Source organism: Condylura cristata, unplaced genomic scaffold (assembly GCF_000260355.1).
Source record: "Condylura cristata isolate star-nosed mole 26May11 unplaced genomic scaffold, ConCri1.0 scaffold00001, whole genome shotgun sequence".
Lineage (NCBI taxonomy): Eukaryota > Metazoa > Chordata > Mammalia > Eulipotyphla > Talpidae > Condylura > Condylura cristata.
Genome location: NW_004567102.1, coordinates 83870301 through 83877526, shown reverse-complemented (window position 1 = coordinate 83877526; position 7226 = coordinate 83870301). Strand labels below are relative to the sequence as shown.

The following is a 7226-nucleotide window of genomic DNA, read 5'->3' as shown; positions in this document are numbered from 1 at the left end:
AGGGTTGATTTGGTGATGGGAAACCCGCGGGGATTACAATTGAGATGAAAAAAAAAATGATGTAAAAATAAACTTTGTAATAAAAAAAAAAGTCATCGCTCCTGTACCAGTCTGGATGGATCTCAGCTAAGAGACAGATGCCACAGGTAAGGCCAGGCTAGGATATCTTGTTCCTGTCATCAGCACATAGTTTGAAAACTGAGGTCACCAAGCAAGCTGTTCTGGAAAAGTTCCCCCAACTCCCACCCTGCAGCTCCTCACAGACCAGCAGGGAACCCGGGTGTCGGGTACAGATGCCAGCAACACAGTGGGACCCTGCCCCGGGCATCAGTACAGACCCCCTCACGTCACTCTCAACCAGGCAGCTGAAAGGGAAAACCTGTGTTCAAGTAACATCCTGGATCCCATCTCAAAAATAGAAACATGAGGAACTGCTACAGCTAAGGCGGCCTCACCCACAGCAAGCAACGTAATTCAAAGCCTCCACTGACATCACTCCCAAAGCCAAGCCCGCAGTCAACAGGCAGGAGTGTGGCCTGCGCACGGCCCTGAAGCACAAGCAGCCCCGAGAGACTGGTGGCTGCCTGTGACGAGTGCTAGGGGAGCTCTCTGGAAATGGATGTTGCTGGGAAGCCTGAGAAAGGGCTCGAAGATGGTCACAGACCAAATGGTTACCTGCCTACTAGACTCCTCAGGAGCCCCTGCCCCATGATGCTCAGCAGGCAGCTGGGTGAGGCTTACCTTGCTCAAGTCACCCACAGCCCCCTGTTGCTGCTGACTCCTCTGCTCAACCGGGTGGCTAGGGGGAGGGAGCAAATTCTCCCTGGCCCCGGACACCCACTGAGGCAGTGGCCCCCAGAGCCTGGAGACATCAGGCAGCCAGATGGTGAGGCCGTCTCTGCAGCTAGGAGCAGCCACCAGTGCACAGACAACCGGTTCCTTGGGAAGAATGTTCTGGAAGCCCCTGCCACGAAGTCTGAGGCCTTCTGCAGCCTCAGAAATAGCAACTACTGGAGGAATGGAGTTGAAATCTCAAGATGCTATAACCCTGAGTCTCTGAGCACAAAACTAAGAGGAGAACAGTTGTTCCCCCCATTATGGAATGTTTTTTTTTTTGTTGTTTTTGAGAAGTTAAAGACAGTAGTCAGAGTTCTGCTTCAGTTTGTGGGCTGAGGATTCATTTGAGCAGACTCAAGGGACAGGCGGTGAGATAGAAATCATCCCTGAATGACACTCTCCAATCTCACAGCAGACATCCAGGCAGTGAGATCCCAAGCCCTATGTCCAAAACTCTAACTACTTCTTCTATAGTGCGATGGGATTCATGTTCTCCATAATCTACCTCCGCACATAATTTCACAAAACACAGTGCAATGCCCTACTAGCAACACCTGGAGAAAGACATATGGAAAGTAACTTGTAATAAAACCAAATATATACTGGTTGGGTACAGCCACAGTAGGAGGAGACAGGCCTCACCCGACAAGGTGACATACCAGCTCCATCTCAGAGGAGGCTGGGGACAGAGGGGTGGTGGCAATTCAAACACACACAGGACTTCCCAAAGGGGCAGACACTGGACACATTCCTGAACAAAACAAAGACAAAACTTGTCTTGGCTTTCAGAGGTGTTACATTCCTAGAGCTGTGGGCAAAAAGCAAGGGCTCATTTGCAAAACAGTGCTAATTCTCCGCTCAGATGTCCATCCTGGGGACATCCAGTCGGCAGTTTGCAGCATAAGCCACATCCAGTGATAGTATCTTCACCACAAACACCACTTGCCTTCAGTTCATAATGAAAACCAAAAACAGACCTGTAAACTTCTGTTGAGAACCACCACTGGCTCTCCCCAAGCCAGGACTTTGCAGGGGAGTGTCAGAGACATCAAGAATGCAAAAAGTTCCCAGCTCAGAGCAGGTGTCAAGCCACCGAGCTTCCTCATGCCCCGAAGGCAGACAAGTGTTGACTAATGCAACAAGCAAGAGATGAGCCGGCGCTGGGATACATGAAGTAGCGCACTCCACGGGCTCCGTCTCAGGCTCAAGAGTGCATCACCAAGGGAGACATGATCCTCCATGAAGAAGGCTGAGAAGAAACCTAAGTAATAGTATCAAGAAGTTTTAAGCAAACGTTTAAGCTAGGTTCTCACCTACACACTCCCCTGGGGCCTCAGCACTGGCTAACCTTGCCAGTTAAGAGTTTTATACCTGCTGACATTCAGGTGAGATGGTTTGCACAATTATGTTTCAATCTACTCTATTTATTCCCTTTCTCTTTTCATGTGTTAGAATTTCCACAGCGCAGTTCCCTAGCAAGGAGCTTATGGAGAATCAATGCATCTTAGATCTGAAAAGAAACTAGAAAGGATCCAGTTTCCATCCCTTCATTTATGTGTCTTTTCTTTTTAAACGGGTGGATGCAATTTTAAGAACGGTAATTTTATTACCGCCCAAGACAAGAGAGCTACTAAGACCTAAAAACATTTTAATGATCTACAGAATTCTGACGGCTCCAATTTCTTCCCTTTTTTGTATCAGCAAAAGAGAGGCGCCTCTTATTACTTTTATTAAAAAGGTAAAGTCAAGCTGCCAGTGGAAGGATACAGCATTTTGTAATTATAAAATGAGGATTTTTCCAGTTCTCTGAGCTTCACCCACCATCTAAAATTCTGCATGCACACGCAGGGTGGTCTGATGGTGGGCTGCATCACTGACAGAAGTTTGCCTGCATGGAGGAGCCCGGTATCACTCAACCAGTAAATTTAAATCTGCTAACTCTGTGGAGCAAAGAATATCTTTATGTAACTCAGACTCACCTTTTACTCATGCTTTTACTTAAAAACATAGGGGCTGTGACGTCTTTCATTAATGACATTTGCTGTGCTCTGTCACCCAGGCAAATATGACTCATCATCGGTGAGTGGAAATTAGAACACTGAAGCAAACAATCAAAGTAATAGCTGGAGTATTCATCCCGCGAGAAAAAGGATCTTGAGTTTACAGCAGCAGAGGCCAGCAAAGCCCGTGACCACATCATGAACAAGAGACTGCTGTCTGTCGGTATTATGGACTTGGGCTACAGATAAAGATTCGTCACTTTTCCCAAGTGATCTGGGGTTCTCCATTTCTCCATTTCGCTGCTATTATTCTTGTGTGAAGGAAATTTAGAACCGCAGTTTGGATGTCACTGTAAAGCTTGCAGAGCGGTAAATTCTATCACAGCATAAACACCACACGAGAAAAATGTAAATTTCATAAATCTGCCAAGTTCACTTAAACAGAGGTCACATTCCAGAGGGCGATGTTCTTGGCAATGCAGGTCACTGGTGATAAATGGAGAGCAGTAAATACAGGTAGCAAATGGCTGTTGATAGTAGGTGGCTGTGGCCTAGTTTAATTATCTTCTGAGAACCAGCAGACTCAGGAAAGGAACACGCAGAGGGAGGAGCAGTGGCTGTGCAGGGGCAGGCCACCCCCTGCCACCACAGAGCAGACGCCTTCTTACAAAGGGAGAAGCACCGAGGGAGGCCCACCACCTGCTCTCCAGGCGAGCTCTGGCCTGCACAGTCACTCCTTGCCCCCCAAAAAAGGAGACAGAGCCCCTGGGCAAACCTCTCCGGTCCCCGGTGACGAATCCACAGCTAGCAATAAAGTCGCCTCCAGCCGCGTTTTGATTCTACAAGAAACTCATCCCCACCCAATGCAGGAGGGCACCAAACCTATAGAGCAGTACATGCAAACACCGATTTCAAACACGTAAAGCACTCTGGCAAAGAAGAATCCAAGCCCAAAACCCTGACGAAATACTTAATCAAAATTCTATTTTGAGAAGGAGCCTAAAATAAAGTGCACAGATGCAGCTGGGCCATCCACGGAGGAAAGCAAACAGCAACGCCTCCTCCCGGGAAGGCTGCTGCTCTGTGGGCCTGCGGGGTGCAGGAGAATATTAGTCAGCCATAAAGAGGAGGGAATTCCTGGGCCACATTCCCCATGGAGGCACCGAGGAGACGCGCTGCTCTGAGAAAGAAGCCAGACAGCGCGCTCACACTGCAGGTCCTGTTCCTTTGAAAGCGCAGACCTGGCCCTCCCGGCAGGCCCAAGGGGCACGTGGTGCCAGGGGCCGGGCAGGAGGGGGCTGCTGGTGGTACAGGGCTTCCTGCCGAGTTGATGAAAACGGTCTGCAATCAGTTGGTGGGGATGCATTGAGTGAATCTACTAAAACCACTGGTTTTGACATTATGAAAGTGATTCTGATAGTGTGATACTCAGTTTCAAAAAAGTTGTTAAGCATCTCAGGCACAGTGAACTGGAGGGGAGTTAAAGGTCTACTCCCCCATAGTGAGTTCCACAGGACCACGTCCCATGAGCTCCAGTCTGGTGTTGCTGCCGGCAGGAGAAAATCAGCGTGAGCTCGCAAAGCAGGCACGAGACCAAGGAGAGCGAAGCTTTCCTAAGCCGACCTGCCCCTGAACTGAGAAAGCCCGAGATGCTGAGCAGTCAGACCCCGACCCCGACCCCAGCCCCAGCCCCAGCCCCAGCCCAGGAGAAGGGGCGAGCAGTCCAGCCCCTCCATCGGTCCAGCCCCTCTGGGCTCCCCTCACCCTGGAGCACATCATTACCAGGGTTCGCTCGTGTGTGTTGGCAGAGAAACCTTTCAAAGGAAAACAGGTGGTTCGAGGCCACACACTTGCCCTCCACGGAGGAAAACCCCACCCACCACTGACCTTGTCCAAGTTGCTGACGACTTAATGCGACTTGGTGCCTTGATTTACCCGGCTGTGGAAGCAAAATGGTAAGCGCACATCTCCGCTCCGTCAGGGTGACGTAAGGGATAATTATTGCTTTTAAGGCTCTTAGTGAACTTTATATTCGAGACAGCCTGCTATTACGAAGCCTTAACAAACACCTTCTCTGTGGCAGTCAAGACCTGATTCTATTTAAAGAGGAAATGTGATTTGTTGCACAGACTGGAGCGCTCCATCACTTAGCTTTTCTTTGCTTTGCAAACTTTTATAGGACACAGATATTATACCATCTCAAGAATCTCAATTTAACCACATCTGCAAAGTCCCTTCTGCTCTGCCAGTCCCCGCTCCCACAGTCACTGGTTCTGGGGATTAGGATCTGAACATTCTTGGAGGAGGGAGTGCTATTCTGCCTACACAGATATGTACTAAGATAATTCAGGAAAACACCCCACCATTCCCCAGCTCCCAGCTCCTAGAGGCCCTCTGGGGGTGCAGATTAAACGCAAACTTCCACGCCGCTCTTCTGCTTGCCTTTGCACTAAGTAGTCAGAAAAATCCAGGGAATCCTGCCTGAGTGTGACCGCTAGTCCTCTATTACCAAGATTTTTTTTTTTTTTTGAGACAAAGAATGAATACATACAAGCACTTTGTATTTTCCACTCACCTATTAAACTTCTGTGGGTAGAAACAATGCCCAATTTGGCTTTATGTACTTACAACATTTCTCAAAATAGTCTTCGTTATTTGTTAAATAAACAAGTGAATAACTAAATGACAGAGAATGAGAAAAGGAAAGCAAATTCCTAAGCAACACAGCTTTATCAAGGAATCAGCATCCGAGTGTCCTGGACCCACCCCGCCCTGCTGACAAAGCCATGAGCTTCCACCGGCGAAAGGAAACGCTGAGCACCATGAGGCGGGAGCACTCTGAGACCAAGCCTCTGTCCCGCACAGCCTGTCTTTCCCAATGTAGAAGCATGTTTTAAATGCACCAACCACCGTCAGGAGCCCTGATATGTTCTTCCATCTGGGGCCTGGGTGTCGGCCAGGCAGACTCAGTAATAGCAGTGTACACACACAAACACACAGAGCCTGCTCGGAGCTGAACGCGGCAAGGCGGTCTAGGCCAGGGATGGAAGCCAGACACCCGCCCTCTCCTAGCAGGAAATGGGGAGATGGGGGCCTGGCCACCTCTCTGGCTCCATGCTGGTCCCCTGGTGGGAAGCTGTATAATGGACACACATGAGTCATTCCAAAGAGCAAATCTGCATCTAAGTGGATTCTGGGAGCTCAGCCTATGCTACTCACAAGTCAATTTAAAAGGAGAGCGGCTTAAGTGGGGTGGGGGGGTTAAAACTAGAACCTCGGGCTGCAATTACCTTCACCATCTGGTAAGCATTTGCAAGGTCGATAGTGTCTACAAGGGAGTAAGGACAAGATTTTTTTTCTAGTTTGTCTCTTATTAAATAAATCGCCCGACACCCTAGCACTGCAGTTACTTTTTACCAAAACAATTAGCAAAATGACTAGTTGTTTCTGGACACACACACTTCATGTCAAAAGTGCTTGTTTACAGAAAGACTTTGTCTGGTAACTCTTTGCCCAAAGAGATGCTCTTAAAAACTGCAAGTTTTTGACCCTCCCTGGTGGTGCAGCAGGTTAAAGCGCAGCACTAAGAAGCTTAAGCCACTTCTGCATGAGTTCGATTCCCGCCTGCCCCTGAGGTGACCACATGGCGCGGCAGACCTCTCCTGACCCGCCCCTGCGCCCCTCAGCAGTGTGCTTCATCCATCTGCCTGTTCTGCTCCCCGCTCTGTCTCTGGTGAAGCCTCTCACCCTCCGCATCTCTGGCCTGTACCCCAGTTCTGTATGAATACATAAATACATCCTTCTTTAAAAAAAAAAAAAAAACTGCAAGTTTTCAAAAGACAGCATTCACACAGAGGGGTTTTCCTACCTGCAGTCCAGTACCACAACTAACGGGACCCAGGGCCCCCAGATTCAAGTCCTTCATCAGGGGCCTCGCTGGCTCAAAACCACCAGCAGCCTCTCTGGGGGACTCCAGGGGTACAGTTAATGCTCTCGATGAAACAGCATCTCTGCTAAAATCACATACACCCTGCGGATGTCCTCCTTCCACAGGGGCGGCTGGGACACTCAGAGGCCGCAGTCGAGTGGGGACCCACTTCTAGGTGCTGAGTGCGGCGGGGTCTGCTGCCTGTCCCGCTCCTTGGGGGTGGCCTCTTGGGCAAAGCCACTGATTGCTGGGAGGTCTCTGCTTCTCAGTCTCAGCCGTTTGCTGATGGGAAGGGGTCTCCTGAGTGTGCACTGAGGAGCAACGTGAGCTCATGAATCACGGCGCTGTGTTCTTAGCAGGACAGTGGTGAAAATATGGGCATCAAGCCCCCCTTTCGGGGAGTAGCAACATACACATGATCTCAGTCCCCAAAACCTTGGCACGCAGGGTCCAGGACCAGT

The 7226-nt window shown here is 49.5% G+C and overlaps 1 protein-coding gene across 1 annotated transcript in view; it reads right to left on the bottom strand.

The window, feature by feature from the left end:
* Positions 1-4748, bottom strand: part of TIAM2 (T-cell lymphoma invasion and metastasis 2) — a 37885-nt gene extending 33137 nt beyond the window's left edge. Inside the window, exon 1 of the mRNA XM_012721412.1 lies at positions 4725-4748. The gene's annotated coding sequence lies outside the window, so the exon portion shown is untranslated. The remainder of the gene's footprint in view (positions 1-4724) is intronic.
* Positions 4749-7226: the final 2478 nt, after the last annotated feature.